Source organism: Anas acuta, chromosome 7 (genome assembly GCF_963932015.1).
Source record: "Anas acuta chromosome 7, bAnaAcu1.1, whole genome shotgun sequence".
NCBI classification, from domain to species: domain Eukaryota; kingdom Metazoa; phylum Chordata; class Aves; order Anseriformes; family Anatidae; genus Anas; species Anas acuta.
The window spans coordinates 37683233-37702498 of record NC_088985.1 but is presented as its reverse complement, the minus strand read 5'-3'; the positions used below and the strand labels follow the sequence as shown (position 1 = coordinate 37702498).

The 19266-nt window shown below is 48.4% G+C and overlaps 1 protein-coding gene across 4 annotated transcripts in view; it reads right to left on the bottom strand.

Moving 5' to 3' along the window:
* The window catches only part of JAKMIP3 (Janus kinase and microtubule interacting protein 3), an 83933-nt gene extending 65920 nt beyond the window's left edge, over positions 1–18013 (bottom strand). The window contains exon 1 of one of the 4 annotated variants that reach the window (XM_068689332.1): positions 17561–18013. The gene's annotated coding sequence lies outside the window, so the exon portion shown is untranslated. Of the gene's footprint in view, positions 1–4205; positions 4436–10330; positions 10420–17213; positions 17504–17560 lie in introns of those variants that run through there. The other 3 variants (XM_068689331.1, XM_068689334.1, XM_068689333.1) reach the window with 3 other exon arrangements.
* Between the last annotated feature and the right edge of the window lie 1253 nt (positions 18014–19266).

The following is a 19266-nucleotide window of genomic DNA, read 5'->3' as shown; positions in this document are numbered from 1 at the left end:
ACACAGCTAGGGAAGAGCTCTTTCCTTTTCCAAGTATTGCATCTGGGTAACCTGGCATTTAAATCAAGGATTTTCCAGCCTTACAGCCTTCTGCACTTACTCCTTCAGGGAAAGTCGCTTCTCGCATGGCTTGTGCTGCACCGATCTTAGCTAAGAGGATGTGTCCGTCTGCCTTCTGACTTTCTAAATATTGGTAAGAACTGCACAAGCACTTGTCATCAAACCCACAAGCTCCAGAGAAGTCCACGTCCAGGCAGACACGCTGATGCTGCTGTGACTGCCTGCAAAGAGCTGCTCCCAGCAGGCAGAAGGGCTTCACAGGCTGAGCTGAACCCGGGCCAGCAGCCACGACCTCAGAGAAACCTTGCATGTAAATGGGTAAAAGATGCGAGGATGTAAACCTGAGTCTCATTTTCACAATAAATACTTCAGGGTTGGATGCTTACGCAATTAACTGCTTAAGAAGATTTAGTAAGATGATGTAAAACAAACTCTAGGCGTGGGTGGGGGATAGAAACAAAGGAGGAACAAGCACTGAGACGGAGAGATTCCCAGCTGCGGGCTCCAAGGACCAGAGCCAGGGCTGGCAGTGTTTGGTATTCTGCTGGCGACCTGCAGAAAGAGTAAAGGGTGGGATATCAAAATCTGCTGATAATAGAGGATTATTTAGGTCAATCAAGATGAGAGAGGAATATAAAGCAAGAAAAGGGAAGAGAAAACTAAAACAATAACCACAGACTAGAAAATTAAGTAACTAAGCAACATGAAATTCAGTGTGGGAAAGTACGAGATAATCCATATTTAAAAATACATTTTGACATATCCTGCAGACAGAGGTTTAGAAGGAAAGATCAAGTCATCACTGGGGACATCTGTTGTGCGTGCAGCTAGGTAAGTAAGATATTAGATTTTAATAGCAGGAGGCAGGAAACAAGATGAAAAGCATTATAATGCTGCAGAAGGATAAGTGGTAGGTACTCGTGATTACAGTAATATTCATCTAAAAGAAACATAAAAGGTACAGCCAGGTAACAAGAGAATCAAGAGCTGGGATTTTTTGAAGAGGCATTAAACAGGCAGCTGTGAATGACTGATAGCATGGAGGTGAAGAGAATGTTTCGTTTACCTTTTCACAATAATGCAAGCACCAGAAGCCACCCGACGTTATTAGGGGGCATTGGCAGGAGGCAGTTACAGGATTTTCACAGGGCACAGACAAATCTTCCCTTTGCACGGCGTGCTGCAGACACTGGCAGCACTCCTCTGTCCTTCTGCTCCTGCCATCAAACTACCACAAGCCAAACCCACAGCGAGAGCCAAATGCTGCTGCTCTGAGCAGAGCCCTCACCCTGCCCTGTGTGAGCCACGGGCTGCAGGGTGACGGCGGCAGAGCTGGCAGCATCCAGCACCAGCAGGGCCTGGCACAGCGCTGAGGAAAGGTACAGGGATGCTGCGTGGCCTCCATGGGAGCAGGTCAAGTAACAAAAGCATCAGAGCAACAGGTTTTGCTGCAAATGCCTCCCAGGTATTGCCAAGAGGAAAAAAAAAAAAAAAAAAATATATATATATATATATATATGTATTAAACAGTTGCTCTGAAACCCTAGCTTTGGATATACATTTTATAAATCCCTTCCCAATGAAGACATTGAGCATTCCCTGGGCTAGCATGTGGCTGGCAACAGAGCCTCTGCCCCCTGGTAAGGAAACCTCCTGCTGCACAAATGCTGCAAGGCGACCTGCTGAAAACGGGAAAGCAGAACATGGAGGAGAGCTATTTCGGGCTGCACATACAGCACCTCCACCAGCCCTCCAGGGCACGGCACTGAGAGCCTCCCCCTCCCTCCTTCAGCTTTTACATGCTCTAGGAATGGATACTAGAAGGAATAAAAGAAAAATCATTAAAATTATACAGCCTTTGTAGTGCACGGTGTTTGTTGTTGTGGTTGGGTTTTGCTTTCTTTTGTTGTTGTTTTTAAGAGGCTTAGAGTAAAAATCGCCGCAGCTTGACTTCGTTTTCAGCCACATGTAGTTTGTGAGGCCCAGATTCCCTGCTCGCAGTGGGACACCATTGGTGCACAGCCCCGAACACACAGCTCAATCCACACGCCATTTCACTTCTTTAAAGCATTCTCCCCACATAACCCAGAGCTTATCAGAAAATAACTGGAACCAAGGCTCAGGGGGCTCCACCAGCATCCTCACTTACTGTCTCAGTCAGGATTCCCGTCTGGCTCCTAGCCCTTCCCCAGCCCCTGTCAGAGCCCTGGCCATGACCGAGCAGCTTGGGGGTGCCAGGAGGGGTGAGCCAGCCCCCTGACCCGAGCTCATTCAGCCTGCAGCCCTATGCAGGGTGGCATCCCGATCACTAAGAGCTACAAATAGGGTCATGGTGCCCAACTCCTACCCATGGCATCACGAGAAGGATGGAGATTGTCCTCATGTCGGGTATTGCCTCACCTAAATCCCAGCTCAGCTGAGCCCTACAGAACTAACGTGTCTCTACATTTGCTTTTAAACTCGCATCCCATTAAATCTCCCAACAGGAAGCACACCACGTTTCGTCCTCCCATGTCACAGCAAGGCAGCAGAGCCCCGGCTGCAGCCGGGGAGCATGGGCAGCTTTCCTGGCTGCTAATAAGCACCGGCATCATCTTGGAGTCCAAGTCAGATGCAAACAAGCCTCAACACTCAGCGTGGCATTTAAGAGTGCTTGCCCCCAAACCACTGTGTGCCCAGGCGTTGGCAGGCCCTGGGGACCCGTCTGCCACGAGGGTCACGCTCCCTTTGCAAGACGCCGTCTGCAGCTGCTGCAGTCTTGGAAAGTCCCGACTGTCTGGGCATCAGCCAGGCTCTGCACACCATTTTTCCTTTGCTTTTGGAGGAAAAATAGCCAAAATTTATCTGCTGCTCAAGAAACGAAAGCAAAAGGCTAGGAAGTTCACGTTAGCAGCAAACTCTGTCCTCAAAGACTTTGCAGAAACATTTGTGCTTCCCAGGACAAAATGACCGCCTGGCCTGCAGCCCCACACAGCAGCAAAGTGCTCCTGGCTTAGTTTTGGACCTTCCTTGTACAAAGTGCATCAGGCAGGGCAAGGCCAGGCATCAGGGCAGAGACAACAAAGTTTCTTGGTCCTTCAGTCTAATGAGATTATTTCCCCCACCCTTCTGGTTTCCTTTTTTCATTTCTGTATTGAAATCACATCATTTCTTCTTTTCTGTTGCTTTGCATAAAAGCTGTTTGTACAGACGTCCTGCTGAGATGGGAGCCAAGGCGTGGGGCAGCCCTGCCTGGGTGAGGAGGGGAGAGGGAGAGAAAAGGGGAAGGGGAAGGGAAAAGGGGGACGGGAGGGGAAGGCCTCTGTGGAGACTGAGCTGGCCTGATCAGTGCAGCATCAAATTCACAGCCCCTGATGATATTGCTCAGATTTTTGTTTACTTAAAAAAAAAAAAAATTAAAAGTCCATGGAAAACACATATGTATTCATGACATCTTATGTTTAATATTTGCTTCTGAAATGTTTTTGTTTGCAAAATGCAAACCTGCAATTTACAAGCAACTGCCAGTGCAATTTCCATGCTTAAATTTGAAATCATAGCTAGACATTATTTTTCCATCCAAACAGTTTATGTCTTAGCAGTAGTTCAGCAAAACAGGGTTGTTTTCGGAAGTCAGATGTTGGATTTTAATGGTGCCCAGGGAATGCTCCTACTTGCAGGTACCACCTGCAGCTTCTCTGCCGTAAGGAAACCCGGCGAGCTTTCCAAAAGGCCGCCTCCCCCCTTCCCATGCCCACCCGTTCCCTCCATTTCGCCCCCAGCCCCGCAGCCTCAGGGAGGAAGATGGACAAGCCTCGGGAAGCGAGCAGCCCCCGGCTGTGCAGCTGAACCACAGCAACGCCATGGAAAAGCAAGAATAAATGAGGCTGCTGCAACTCCAGCAGATAAACAAGTGCAAGGGCTGCAGAAGCACCAGGCTGCAGCTGCAGAGCCCTTGGGCCGTGGGGAAAGCAGAGGGGGGGCCCGGGGGTCGCTCCCCGCTGCCTGCGGGGCGCATCTGGGGGCATCCCGAAGCCCCCCGGCACCCCGCAGCCCCCCGCAGCCCCCCCAGCCCCATCCCGCCGGGTGCTGCCGGGGACCGGCCCGACCCCCCCCCGGCCCCCCGGAGCCACCCCCGGCCCCGGAGCCCCCCGGGCCCCCCTCACCTGCGCTCGGTGCCCGGCGCCGCCCGGCTGCCGGGGCCGTGACTCAGCAGCCGCGGCCCGGAGCTCGCCGAGGCGCCCCGGGGAGGAGCTGGCTGCGCCCCGTGCCGCCGCTCCGCCGGGTATTTGGGGTGTTTGGGGTATTTGTGGTCCCTGCCGGGGTGTGTGCGCCCAGCCCGGCCCGGCCGCCCGCCGTCGGGCAGCGGGATGCTGCGGGGGCGCTGGGGAGAAGGAGCGCAGCTCCTCCGGAGGAGGAAAAATTGTCCCCCCCTGCCTGCGGCTGGGGATGGGGATGGGCGGCATCACGGCACCAAACCTCCGCGTCCTGCCGCTCCGCCTCGGAGCCGGGAACAGCCGCGAGCAGCCCGCAGGAGCACGGCCGGGCAGAGCCCCGCACCCCCGAAACGGCACCCCCTAACCCAGCACCCCTGACCCGGCACCCCCTGACCCGGCACCCCCTGACCCGGCACCCCCTGACCCGGCACCCCCTGACCCGGCACCCCCCGCCAGGCAATAGCTGGGGTGCTCCCGGTGCCGCTGCATCAGCCCCGGTGCCGCTGCCCTTACCCGAGGTCCCCCCCTCCCCGAGACAGCGGGGAACAGAACCGACTCACCCGCTCGGTTGTTTGTTTGTTTGTTTTCAACCTCATGTTAAAACAAAGACGGGAAAAATTTTGCCGGTGCCACCATAAAGTCCCATTTGGCGATAATTCCCCGTACCGAGTGCGAGAGGAAGGGCAGGGCTGTGCTGGCAGCGGGGCACTGCTGGCTCTCACCGAGGATGCTCAGCACAGGGAAATCGCAGCCCCAGCCCTGCCGCTGCCCTTCCTGAGAGCCCGGCCCTTGGGGTGCCAGCCCGTGGAGAGCTGGCCCATTACCATGGGGAATGGAGGCTGAGAGCTTCCTTCCAGAAGCACCGAACCAAGAAGTGCCGGAGAGTTCAGCCTGGGACAAGTCAGCAGCGTTTTAGCTTCGTATATACTTCAATTATGTAGGCTTTCACTTCTTGCTTTAATAAAAAAACTAAATAAATAAAAAATGAATGCCGATGCTATTTACACTGTGATTCTGTGAAGAAGTTTTTCATGTGTTTCTTTCACTGCTAGTACAACAGAACCATGGCCACAGCCTGCAGACCTGGCTGGGTCCAGGACAGCCCCGGTTACAAACCTGCCCATCAGGGTGCTGAGACAGCAGGACCCAGCCCCAGCCCAGAGGTGCAGGAAGGACGGCTGCACGGCTCTCACATCCCTCTGCAGCCATAAATACCTTCAAACGATTAAAGCATTAAAGATCAGCTACTGCTGGGTGGGCGCTTATCACTGAGAGCTTCAAATACTCTAATAAAGGGCCTTGACCACACACACGCTGTGGGGCAGCCCATGGCCAGGAGATGTGGGGTAGAGCAGCAACAACAAAAAGCTTGGAGACGCCCAGGGGAGCAGCAGGAAGCCTCTGAGGGGTATCAGTGTCAGTGCACACCACCCAGAGAGCACCAGAAGCCACATGCAGCTGCACCGCCACCACCCTCACACTTACACGTGGCATTTTGCAACAAGAAAGCCTGGAGGTGCTGGTTGGTGATGAGAGGACTTCCCTGGGAGCACGGTGCAGCAGTGCCCGTGCACACAGCGCTGCTTGGTGGCACCCCCAGTGCTGCTCGGTGGCACCCCAGTACTGTTTGGTGGCACCCCCAGTGCTCTGAGGGGGACCCAGCACATCTCCCACTGCCCCTGGCACCAACGTCTGTGGGTCTGACAGCACACAGAGACACCAGCCCTGGGGCTGGTAGAGGCCCTGGCATGACATGAGGAAAAAGGCATATAGCTGAGAGTTTTAGAATGGATTAAATGGGTGAATTGGTAAGAAAACAGAAATAAAATTTCTGTGGCATGTGGTAGGCTGCAAGGTGAATTAGAAAAGAAAAGTCAATATTTGCCTGAAGTGCCATAAAACCACAATTTAAAATAGCAAGAGCTGCAGCCCCTGGGGAGCTCCTGAGCTCCCTGCACACCCCGCTGGCAGGCAGAGGGCCCCCAGCGGGCAGAGGGTCCCCAGGGACCCCATAAAGATGCGCTACCTACAGCAACGCCCCGTTGTGCAGGTGGAGAGGGCCGGGGAAGGGCTGTGACACCTCTGTTTCTTCCTCCTTGGCTCTGTGCATAGTCTGCCTCCCGACTGCCACTGCTTTGCTTTTGTTACATGCTCCAGGTGGAAATAAAAGATCTTGGTGGGAGCTAAAGAGACATTTCCTTTGATCAAAGTCTGTCTCTGCCTCGTCTCACCCTTCCTCCCTGCCTGCTTCTCCTCATAGCATGTGTTAAGGAGAAAAAACAAAACCAAGGAACCTAATTTTGGTTTGACCCACACTGTTTGGCATTATTATTATTATTTTTTTTTTTTGCATGTGTACATATCAAAGGATAAAGAAAACAGGTTTTATCCAGGGCCTCTGAGGACACAAGCATCTGTGCCTGGAATGCAGGGGGAATTGCTGTTCCTGGCTCCCCACGAGCTCCCCAAACCATGGTACCTGTGCCAGGGGAGCAGCAGCTGCCCGTGCCACCCGCTCTGCAGGCTCGTAAGGGGCAGCAGGTCCCAGCTGGCTCCCAGGGGCTGGGCAAGGTGTGCCCAGGCCACCTGTGGGATCATCATCCCGGCTGGCTGCATTTAGAGACAGCTTTTCTCCATGGCCAGGGGAGCCTCCCTTGAGGCACAGCGGGCTGCAGCTGCACCCCTGCCCTCTCACACTCATTTTGCACACACACATGCCCTTTTTATAAAAGCAAAACTAAACACAGAAGAGCAGTGACTTTGCTGTAGATTATCTGGTGAATTATGTTTACATGGAGAGCTCAAGGACTGTGGGCAAAAGGCAATGTCTGGAGCACAGGGTTTCTGTGATGAAATTGGCAGATGGAAGAATTGTTATGCTGAGTTTATTTCTCAATCATTTTAGTTAAACTATTAAGATAAAATTGCAATTATGATGTAAAAATGAAACTAAAACTTGTATTAGAGTTGCTTACGTTTAATTAAAAACAAGAGTTTAAAAGCCCTAGTTTTAAGCATTTTCTTCCAGGAGGAACATCAAGCGATAAGTTTTTATTTTGGTTGGGTGGAACTTAAAGGGAGAAAGAAGGAAGAGGAAAAACCCATTTGAGATGTTTCAGTTCAGCATAGGAACGAAGCCATTTTTTCCCTTTTCTGTTAATGTAGGCTCTCTTTATGGAGACACAGAACCTCAGAGGACTCTGGGCAAGACGCAGCCTGCCTCCAGCACAGCCCCAGCCCAGCCGGACCCACCGCCATCCTCCTGCTGCCAGCAACAGCCTCGAGGGCAGGACCAAGCCCGTGAAGCTCTGAACAGCTTACGTGCAATTTGAACTTTCAAAAATAAAATAAAACAAAATAAATTATTACCTAAAAACTGAGCAGGACAAGGAGAAGACCTCTCCCTGCCCTGGTCAGCTCCAGCAAGATGAGACAGGAGGGGAGAGGAAAGCTTTGACCAAACCAGGATGCGGGAATTTTCTTCCCTGCTACCGACAAAGGGACCTGCAAATTTTGTTCCTCTTTGTCCTTTATCTTCTCTGATGACTTAGCAGCAAATGCTGAAAATAAATTTCCATATTTTGTCTTTAAGTAGACATGGTTGAAAATAAAAACCAAACTAAACAACAACAAAACTACCATGTCCCCAAGTTTAACATCAAAGATTTCAGAATCCACATTAAACTTACGAAGAGGCCCTGCAAGCCTGCCAAACGTGGTATTTTCGACCAGCTTTGACTCTAGGTGCTCCTTTCCAGTCCTCTCCTCGTGAGTGAGTCACCAATTAAGACAGTCACATACTTCTCAAAAGCAGTCTAACGTGAGGCTCTTAAGATTTACTCCACAAAACATTTTCCAAAAATAATGGCCTAGAACTTTTTTGAATTGTGGAAGAAAACTGATTTGAACTTCTGTATGAGAAAAAAACAAAAAACAACAACAACAGAAATAAAATAATTAAATGTTTATAACAAATAATAACTACAGCAAAAAGATTTTGCTGTAGTAAATAACTGATTTTAACCGGACATAACATGAAATAATGCCTCAAAATTTGACTCAAAACGAGTCAGACTGGAGCTTGGAACTCTGAGAAAGCTTCAGAGACCCAAGCTTGCACTTTTGTTACTTGAAATGGATGAGTCACATTAATATGAGTTAAGCACCCATGAAATTATGTTCTTGTTCACAACCCTGAGCTGGTGAACCAAAGCTAAGTTTAATGAAAAGTCACTGATAAACCAAAGTTGCCTTTTTTAAAATAGCATCCAGGCTTTTGCATGTTATCACCTACTGTTCCCTAAGTGCTCATGTGGGGAAGTGGTCTGTTGCCCATTTGCCATCTGTTTTCCTACTTGTAAGGAACAGATTTATATCAGACAAGCATATATCTAGGTCCTTTGTGCAAAATAGTAATTATTGCTGTTAAGGAGACAGAACATTTTGGGCATATAGTGCAGAACATAGTGGGCAAAAAAAAATCTTTATAAGAAAAGAAGTTTGTCTTTCGTACCATTTGACTTCCCTTTTCCTAGAGCTCACACTCTTTACCTAAACTCTATATAAAGCTCATGTGAGTGCGTACCTATATAAAAGAATTGTTTTTCGGTATGGCATTACTTAAACCAGCCACAGCAATCCGAAATGTACAAGCCATACCCAACACCAAACTCCTTTGCACACTCTCCAAGCATTCAAACCATGTCCACAAGAGGGTCAAGGGACAAGATCTCCCCCGGCACCCCGGGCAGTTGTGCCTCAGGGCTACCTCTACCCCTCAGCGCTTAGCAGTGGGTCCCAGTCTACGTTTTCAAATTCCCAGTGGCTTTGCTCAGAATTAATTCTTTAATTACTCCTGCATCCCACAGGTGGGTGCTGTGCTCGGTGCAGCCAGTTGTGAGCTACAACACCCAAGGGCTGGCTGGAGGCAGGAGCAAAGTGTCTCACAATTTCCAGGGCAGTTTTTATTAGCAGCTGAATTCCCTGCTTTCATTTGGTGCTGGTATGCGGTCATGCCATCAAACTGCTCCAGAGATACAGCTGTTGTTCTAAGAAACCCTTGCATTTCTTACTCCTTCTCTTTCACTCGTGATTTGGAGATCTGCATGTACATCTGTCTGTGTGCCGACATCCCTTCCCAGGAGGTACATCTACTTGCGAACTGACTAACGCTACTTGATGTCACACTTTGTTGATTGACATGGAAATACAAGCAGAAGGAAAAATATTCATGTCTGCAGTGTCAAATGCAGCTGCTGAGTGACTTATTTTTAAGTGACAGTAATATTTTTAGCAGAAGCACCTATTTTTCTTTAGTTTCATGTTTGTTCACCTCCCCCCAAGTTAATCAGCAACATTTTTCCCCCTCACACACCTGTTAGTGCCCTCACAGTAAAACACACCCAAACACTTCTGACAGCATCAGACCAGAGGGATGCAAAGCAGAGTTACTGTGGTCAGAAGGACAACTCATTTAGTTCTGCTACAGATGCCCACCCCTTGACAGTAAAAATAAACAGGCCGATGCTAGCAAACAAACACCCTGCCTGTTGGAAGCCATTTCAGGTTTTCCATCAGCATTCAGTGCTGCTGAAAGCTGCTCCTGCTGAGCATCTCAGCCTTCCAGCTTCGGCTGGTGAAAGGAACTGCTTGCATCTTTTTCTTCCCCGTGAACCCTGCACAAACAGAAAACGCCCAGCTGGCATCAGTTCTGATCTAGGGAAGGGAGTGCTCCATGGGCCGTGAAGATCATTTCACCCCCACTCGTGATGCTCCTCCTAAGAGGCTGCTAGAGACACTGCACAGCAACACCAAGCCGTACTACAAGGCCCCTGTACCAAAGCCTGCCTCATTTCCTGCCGTACACACCTCCCTAGTGCTGTAGGTGGTGGCAGTGGAGTGGAAACACAAAAGAGGAGCTCCTGTAGTTTCCTCCTCCCCAGCAAAAGCCAGACTTCCCAACCAGACCACGGAGTCCCAGCTCTCCCGAGCTGCCAGCAGCAGTGGCTCTGCCCCAGGAGGGCAGGAGCCCAGCACCAGCTGCTCACACCAGGCACTCGTTGGGACGCTCTTACCACACACACGCCTTGCAGGACAGCTCCAATGCATCCCCAGCACTCCTCTCCTTCCCATCCTTCACACCTGCGATACTTCCCATTTGCTGGGCTCTTTGCTTCCTCGCTACATTTTTACTTAATGAGTGATTACCGCATCTCATCAGGGGCACCTGTGAGCAGCCAGGCTTTGGCTGCTGCTGAGCTTGAACGCATCCTAAGGAGAGTTAGGTGTAATGAGATTTCCAGTGCAAGCCTGGGAGCCAGCAAAGTGCAGAAATTCAGCAGCAGTGGTCTTGTCCTTCTTGTAGCTTCCTCTGACGTTGCTCTGGATGCAAACAATATGGAAGCAAACTTCCTATCCAACATAAAAAGCATTTCCCAAGAAATCGTTGGGATAATTTGGCCTTACCTGGCCTGCAAGAAGGAGTTGTGGTATTAGAAAATAATGAAATGGTGTATTGTGATTAACCAGTTTATTTTGCCAAAAAAATCTCCATAAATCACAAAGGATATTTACTGTTATGGGCCAAACACTCAGTGCTTTTCAGCTTCTGTCTCTGAACCAGTTCACAACCCAGGTATCACATCATGGCATGCATATCACTGCAATTCTCCAAAGTGACAAAGGCCGTGACTAAAAACTACTGTCCCTTTCATTGCACATCTTAACTCTACCAGCTATGTTTAGGGATTTTTTTCCTGCGTCCATGAAAATCTGAAATTTTGCCTTTGAGGCAAAGAAAAATCTGTGCTTTCATGGTTATACTGGATCTCTAGTATGCTTTCGAGATGCTCATGAGCTTCCTTCGCTGAAATTTATTTTCAGATAGAGTAAGAAAATGTCACATGCAAGAATGAACCCTGTATCTATAAAAAGCCAACATTATGGAAGCGACTGTTCCATTTTTAGAAGAAATGCTAGAGAAGACATCTTTAAGCCATAAAAATAAAAAATGGGTCAATTTAGTGCTCTGGTTTATGTAGGCTCATATATAAAAACTTGTAAGCCGTTAATATTCAAGCTTTATTTTCTATGACAGAATGGGACAAAAGGATTGCTTAATTAATTGCTGTGATGTACTGAAAGATGGCTTAATTTTAAAATATTTCACTTGTGTTAATGTTCATAAGTTGCAGGATTAGCAGTCATTTATAACTTCATTATTTTATGTGGCATGTACATGGTTACAAATTGTTGCCTTCAAATCAGAGAAAACAAAACTGAATATATCACGCGTTACATAATTTTCCTTATTTCTAGAACTCAGATCCTTTTGTCTTGTTGTTCCTTAAGGAAAACATTACTTCACATTTTCTCTTCTCAATAGTTTCGGGTTTTTCCTGCAAAACAACTGCACAGCTGCGCTGTGTGATGGGTGCCGCGTGCCGGAGGGACCCACACTTCTGTTACCTGCCCTGACACAGGCCTCGTTAGGAAAGCCAATTCATGTTGGTGGTGTTGTTGTGCCTCTCCCTGTCTCTTTGAGGGTGGGCTCTCTGTCTGCGGAGCCACCTGCACGGTGCAAGGCAGAGCGCCATGCAAGCTACTGCAGCATCAAACACGGGAAAACTTGAGCACAACACCACTGGGATGAGCGGTGCCCATGCCTGACCGTGACCAAAGCAAATCCAGGCAGCTCTGCCATGACAGGGCTTTGCCATACCATAAAATCATGTCCCGAGTGCCCCATGCCAGCCAGAAGCCCAGGAGGGGCTGTGGGCCATGCTGCGGCAGGGCACAGGCAGGAGCCGCCTACCAGGCTGGCGCGGGGCTCGGGCAGGTTCAGCCTCTGCTTGGGCACGGGGGCTGCCCGCTTCTGTACCTTTGTGGGATCAATTTTATATCCCTTGCAACACCGATATAATGAGAAGCAAACAGAATGAAGCGCAGGGTTACACCAAACTAACGTTGCACAGCACCGGGGGGCTCGGAGTGGCAGCGCCCACCCCAGGAATTGGGGCCCGAGGCCATCGGTGCCCTTTCGGCAGCGCCTGGCACAAACCCACAGGCCCAGTGCTACGGCTGCAGGAGTTTGCAGCCTTGCACGTATCTGTCATGCTCCCTAAAGCTGGAGCCTATGTGACTTATTGAAATCAATCATTTCTAATGGAGGAAATATTACATTTACAGTTCCCCGTATAATCATGAATCTGCTTCTTATGAAATTACCTCATGATTTGATTTTGTTAAATTCACTTTGCCCTGCCTAAGCGGCACAAGCCCATTTGGAAAATGTTCAGTTATTCTGACGTGGTATCATAAACTTCCAGAGGTACATACACAGAAGAAGGGAAAAAATAGTGGGTTTTTTTTTGTTCGTTTTCCTTTTCTCTCCTTCTTTTTTTCTTTTTTTTCTTTTTTTACCATTTAGCATCTTGTAAAGCCCTTCCAAAGGGGAAAAAAATAATAATAAAATAATCACACTGTTGTAAAGCTGCTCAGTAATGTTCAGAACAGCACATTAAATGTTCTCCACATGGTATTTAAGATATAACATTAATGACTTCAACTCCATCGGTCAGTTCTGTGGTGCTACAGCCATACGTTGCAGTGAACATTGCTCTCTTTGATTGGGATGGAAATTCCTATTTGCATATTAATTACATTTACATTGGTTTCTCTGCTATCTGTCATTAATATCTGAGAAGTCTGGAAACCTGTGTCTTGCTCAGGATTAGATGGAAGTGGACACATGACCTTTAAATATCAGTATTCTTATAAATAGGAAAAAAACCTAATGTGTGCTGTGGGTGCCTGTGCTCCCAGTGAGCAGAGATCTCAGTCATGCATGGCACAGCCTTGGACTCTGAGTCCCTTAAACAAAGCATTTTTGTTCATATATATTTACATTAGGTTCGCAGCCTCCATTACATGTGCAAACTTTCTGTTCCTATAGGGGCTGACTTCAACTCTAGCAGCAATAATAAAATAAATGCAGAGATTCTCTGACTGGAAATGTCCTACCCAAACATCTGATGTACTTTGGGGTCCCCTTCACATTAGGAGGACCCTAGGAAAGCCTTCCACACTACCTGCAGTTCATTATCGTGAACTGGACAGATGCTGTTCCTCATTACCTTACCCAGTCGTCATTAGAGATGCTCAAGCACAATGCCTACGTAATCCCACAAACTAATACCTCACTTTTCTGAGGTATAACTCGAGCTGTTGTCCTTCTGAGAAGTTACTGACCGAGTGGCAGCTGGTGCTTCTTGCAGACAGCCTTGGCTCTGTCTGCACCAGCGGGCAGTGTAATGTGTGCTGAAGGAAAAGGGTTGGTGCTGAAGGTCTGGCATTCATGCTATCCGAGTTCTGGGGGAGCTTCAAACTGTAGTGTTACGCTGCTGTGAGCACCAGTTAGGGGTTGGAGAACACCTTCTGATTTAGTTTTACCCAAAGAGGATCCAGACTGTGGATGCTGACACCGTACACAATGCAAAATGAAGTGCAAGTGGGTGTCATCAGGAGGTTTGCCTTAGAAGAGTTGGTGTCATCCTAACAGGACACAGGCTTATCATAAACCGTGGCTAGAGTTCGTTTGTTATGGAGGCAACCAGACAATGAATCCGGTATGGAATGAACCAAACAATACCTTTAATGTAAAATTACTTAAAACATGAAACCTAACAAAAGATTTTAAGTAAAGCTGTGGGTATTTTAGTGACAGAGTCCTATTAAAAGTGCAAATCTTAAACCTACAGACAGCTTAGTTGCTTTGCTCAGTTCTCCCTCTGGGCACGTCCTGAGTCCCTGGAAGTCAGCTGGATTTCTGACATTGACTCAGTGCCATCAGAACCCGGCTTTCTGTGTGCAGTTTCTTTTTAATTAAGCACCATTAATGCAGAAGTTGTTTCAGATTTACATCCCAGTAAAATACAGGAGGTGCCCTCTGGAGTTCCCTCGTGCTGTCCGCTGCCCGGGGACACACCTGCTGTGCACCTAAGGGATGCGCAAGACAAAACCGAGCAGTCAGCAAAAAGAGGAGAAGCCTTTTTGATATCCAAAGCCCATGTTGCATCAATGACAGCGGTACCAACGATTTGAAGTAGAGGAGCCAGGACTGCCACAGACGATGTCTGGTCCGAGCAGTGCTCGCTCTGCAGCAGCCTTGCACAGCCAGCAGTTGCTGTGCAGCTAACGCCGGGTCCTGCCAGGCCTGCCAGCTCTGGCTGTGAAGCACAGCTCCAGCAGCCCCCTGCTCATGCAGCAGGGTCTGGCTCACAGCTGCGTGGCCCCGATGCTGGCTTTGGGTAGCCTGGGGACATCCAGAGCTCAGCCCGGGAAGCTTGGGGGCTGCAGGGGCATTGCTCTGCCCCCAGCCTTGGCCATACTCTGAAGCTGAGCCTAGGAACAGTGAGAGGAGAAAACAGGAGCCAGGAAACTGTGGTTAAAGGGATAGGAAATATAAGTTTTGCATCTTTGACTGACTCCTGCTTATCACCTGAGCCCAAAGAAGAATAAGGGCCCCATTTGCACGTGACCTTGTCAAGGTTAAATGACCTCAGCACGGGCAGAAGAGCTCAAAAAGCAGCACAAGGTGTCCCTTAGGCCTAGAGAAGCCAACACGCCATGCCCGCGGCTCGCAGTGTGCTTCAGGAGACGAGTTGTGATCTGCAGACATTTCCTCAAGCCCCCCTGAGCGGTGTCACCACGGGCCTGCAGATCCCTCCTCACGTGCTCCTGGACACAACGAGCCGCAGATTTGTACAGGACTGACGAGTTTTTGAAAAGTGACAAGGATGTCATTCTCCCTGAGAATAATTTCTGCAGAACTGTATTAAATTCCTGAGATCTTGCAGATCTCAGGGTCTATTTGACTACAGAGGACCTGACTGTAAGAGACAAAGGAAAACCAGGGAATTTTCTTTCCAGTTGAGACCCCGATAGAATTTGTGTAGCGTTTTACCACCACCAATAGCCAGCGCTTGCTGCTCTAGGGACAAGTGAGCTCCCCTTTTCCCTTAGCATGAAGATCAGTGCTACTGGCTCGTTGTGGAGAGACAAAGACAGGATTAAAAGAATGAGTTTATTTCGAAGTCTGAAATATTGGCTAATATTCAGCTGCGTTTACCATAACCTGTGTAAGTAGGAATGCTGTTATCTGTCTGAAGGCTGCCCAGCCCTGTCAGAGCCTCTCAGCCAGGGCAGCCGGGTGCAATCGCTGTGCTGAAATCCTACACTCCAGCCAAGCGATTTATGTAGAGTTTTTAGAACCTGCTTTTGTTTTATTGTTCCCTTTCAGCTGAACCTCTGATGCTGATTATATGTAAAGAGCTGCACCGGGTAAGGTAAAAAGCTTAGAAGACTGTTTAAAAGAAAGCGTTATAAAAATGATCATTACTTAGAGGCCTTCACTTGCCAGTGTTCATTTTCTGACAGGGTTTTGAATTTGAGTCATCTGCAATAAAAAGTAATATTTCAGAGATGCATTTGGAAGAAAAGTGAAGCAGTTTTATTCTCCGTATAAATTGACAGCACAGTTGGAAACTGCTTGAAGCCTCACAAAGTAGGAGGTGTTGACAACCATCACTTGCAGGGCATATCAGAAGGAAAGGCTTTATAGGCACACACTTCCACAAATATAACCAAGACTAATGTTTTTCAAGGTAATCCATAGGCCTTAGGCACATTCTCAACAGTCACCTTAATTGGGTGCTTTACTTTTTACCAGGACCCCCATGACAAATGCACCTTCCTCTAGTCAAGGCGCTCGAAGCCCTTGACCAGTTTAATTTGCCTCCTTACCTTCCTCCAGTCTGATATTTCCAGGTGAAGAACAAGCCATTACCAGTCAGAAAGCTGACAAGAGCAGGCACAAAATAAACTCAAAGTCCACTGCCAAAGTACAGTATTAAGAAAGCTCCTATACCAAACATTCAATTTCTGAGCATACTTTAAATTTCAATTTAAACATTCAATTTCTGAGCATAGTGAGCATACTGTGCACTTACATCTACAGAGAAGAGGGAATGCAGAACAGGCAGTTGGTTAAAAATGCTGCACATCAGCTGAGGGCCGAGAGCCTAGACTGAAAGCAGGGAACGGCTCCTGCCAGCAAATTATTATTTTATGGTGCACACTTCTCTGAAAGTATCACGGCGTGAGAAATATCAGGCAAAAATCAATCTGACTTCAGTGTATTTGTTCTAAAATTTCTGCCTGCATTTTAAGCAGTTTTAGTAGAGGCATGGCCACATTGCTCAAAAAGAAACAAAATCTTGGTGAGATGAATGATGTTTTTTGATGAAAAAATGAGTGTTTTGAAAAAATTATGTTTTTTTAATGTTGCGAGGGACCAAGCAGGTGGGGGAAAAAAAGTGCTTCATTTTTTAATTTAACAGGTTAAACAGTGCTGAATAGGAAGCAGTTCTCAAGATATGCAGTATATGCATTATGTACAGTTCAGAAAATAGGATATATCCAAATGAATTATTTAGTGAACGTGGAAAGCAGATTACTTTCTTACAGCAATTCATCACAACTTGTACCACCCTGAAATACCAACGTTCAGAGCTGCAGAGGAGGTTTACCTACAATTACAGGCCCTGGCGTTTCAACTCAATCACATATGATGGAGACTACGAAGATCCTGATAAATAACTGTAGCAGGAAGGTACAGCCCACTTAACCAAGGAAATGCAGAGACATTATCCTCGATGGGTTTGCTAGCATCCTACGGCAAAGCTGTTACAAATCAGAGCTACGTTTATTAACCACAGCAAACAGAAACTAGGTATTAAGGGAGGAAGGGGGGGGAAGGGGGGGAGGGCAAAACCATAGGATGCAAAATATTACATTTGAAAATGGGCTGTACAAACCCCATAGGTAGTAGATGCTTCACATATAGCATATATATATTTAACAGATACACAGAGAGGCATAAACATACACAGAACTAACCTTACAGGCACGCTCCATCATCACACACACTGCTTGTCTGCTTTACCTGAGGGCAGTACCATTCCTTGTGTGCAGTGCACTTCATTTTAAAACCTGTAGGCTGTTCCTAGCAGACAGATTTAAAAGGATTTTTTACGATTCACGCTGCAAAAGGCTGAAAAAAAAATAATCCATCCCTGCTGCATAAGCTTATATTTTCCGTCTGTGTCCTCTGAACAGCGGAATCAGATGAGAAATGATTCATCAATCAGTCCGGGGGAGCATTTAGAGGACAGGGAAGGGAAGAAAAAAAAAAAAAAAAAGAAGGAAGAAGCAGAAGAACCAACCAGACAGTAAAATCTGCTCACCATGTACACACCCCCAGCGAAGAGTCAGCGCAGCGCAGCAGGGGAGGCCGCGGCTGGCGGCGGGTGCGTGCTGCGTGCCGGGTGATGCGCTGGGCGATGCAAGGAGTGATGCGCTGGGTGATGCACTGGGTGATGCACTGATTGATGCGTTGGGTGATGTGCTGGGCGATGTGCTGGGCGATGTGCTGGGCGCTGCACTGGGCGCTGCGCTGCGCGGGATGAGCTCACTGCGCGGTACCAGCGGCAGCCCGCAGCCATTGCGGTGCCACTGCAGCGCGCAGCGCAGCGCGGGCACGTCACCGCACCGGCTCCCCAGCAGCCAGCCCTCCCTTTTGGAAAGCCAAGCCGAGCGTGCTGGCACGGGCCCAGATCCCCTCCGAAGTCCTCTCGCTCCGCGGTGCTGCTGCGAGGAATCGCGTCTGCAGCTGAGTTATTAGGGTTTGCATCCGGCACCGTCTGCATCCGAACTGAGCTCCTCCTGAAGCAGGAGCTGAATTACTGAGAAGGGCAGAGGAGATCTGCAGGGTATCCAGGGCTAAAAATAGCGAGCAGGCTGCCTGCTCCCCCGCAGCACGGTGCTGCACCGCAACCCTCGCACATGCAGGTGTGGGGCCAGGCAGCGGGGCCCCGATTTTGTCTGTGAACCATCACGGAGCAGGGCCGAGCTCTGGAGCCGTGGGGAAATGGCAGCACAGAGGAAAGAAGGCAGGTGGCTTTGCGAGCTCTGGTAAAATCTGATGTGAGAAGTAAAGCCCTGCAGATGGGAAAGGCCACCTTGCTGCAGCCCTCCCAGCACCACAGAGCTGGGCAAACTGGGCTGCTCAGCCCCTGGGAAAATAAAACGAGAGTCTGCGTTTAGAGCTGAACTGCAACAGTTTGTGGGAGCCTGTGAGTAAAACGAGTAACACTGCTGGTGATGGAAAGCAAGAGGCCATGTTAGTTTGCATTGCCCAAACAATCGGGTTTTGTTTTTCAGCTGACAAGTGCTAGGGAAAAAGCATTCTTTTGGCAATTTCCATTTCCTCAGCTGTACCCACTACAGGCTTGTCCAAAGCACCCCACTGCATGCTGCTTCACCAAGCAGAACAAACACATTAATGATCTTTAAAAATCCAAAGTTAGCAAGTAAAAGAAGAGCTGAATGATTTGTTATGCTCCACTTTCTGATTCACTCTAGAAGTGGTCAGAGTTTCCAACATTTTAGAGCCTGAAAAGCAATCCAGCAGTCTGGTTTTTGTTTTTAACTCTCTGGTTTCTGCCTCTTTCAGCCCTGAGAGCCCCTCGGCACGCACCTCTCAGGCAGGCTTTCTGCACTTCTGATGTTGAGCCCAGGTCAGTGTGCACCTGTTAGAAGTGAGAAAAGAGAAAGCAATTTCCAAGGCTTAGCAGAAGAACATCCAGGTATCTGAAATCAGTTCAGTCCTACATGCAGTCAGTGTGAGTCGTGCTTCCTGCACCTCTCCAGGGTGCCAAGGCAGCAGATGACACTATGAGGAATGAACAATCCCAGTGACCAGATTTGGGTCACTGGGCCATCAGAAACTGCTGTGAGTAAGAAATGATGCATAGAAAAGGGAGAAGAATATGCAAGAAATAGTGTTGTATGCTCATAAATTAAAATCGAAGAAATCAAATCTTAGAAAAAAAAAGTAACAAGATTGGTCCAAATAGAAGACTCAGGCTCTTCTGCACCCAAGTTTTGGTTT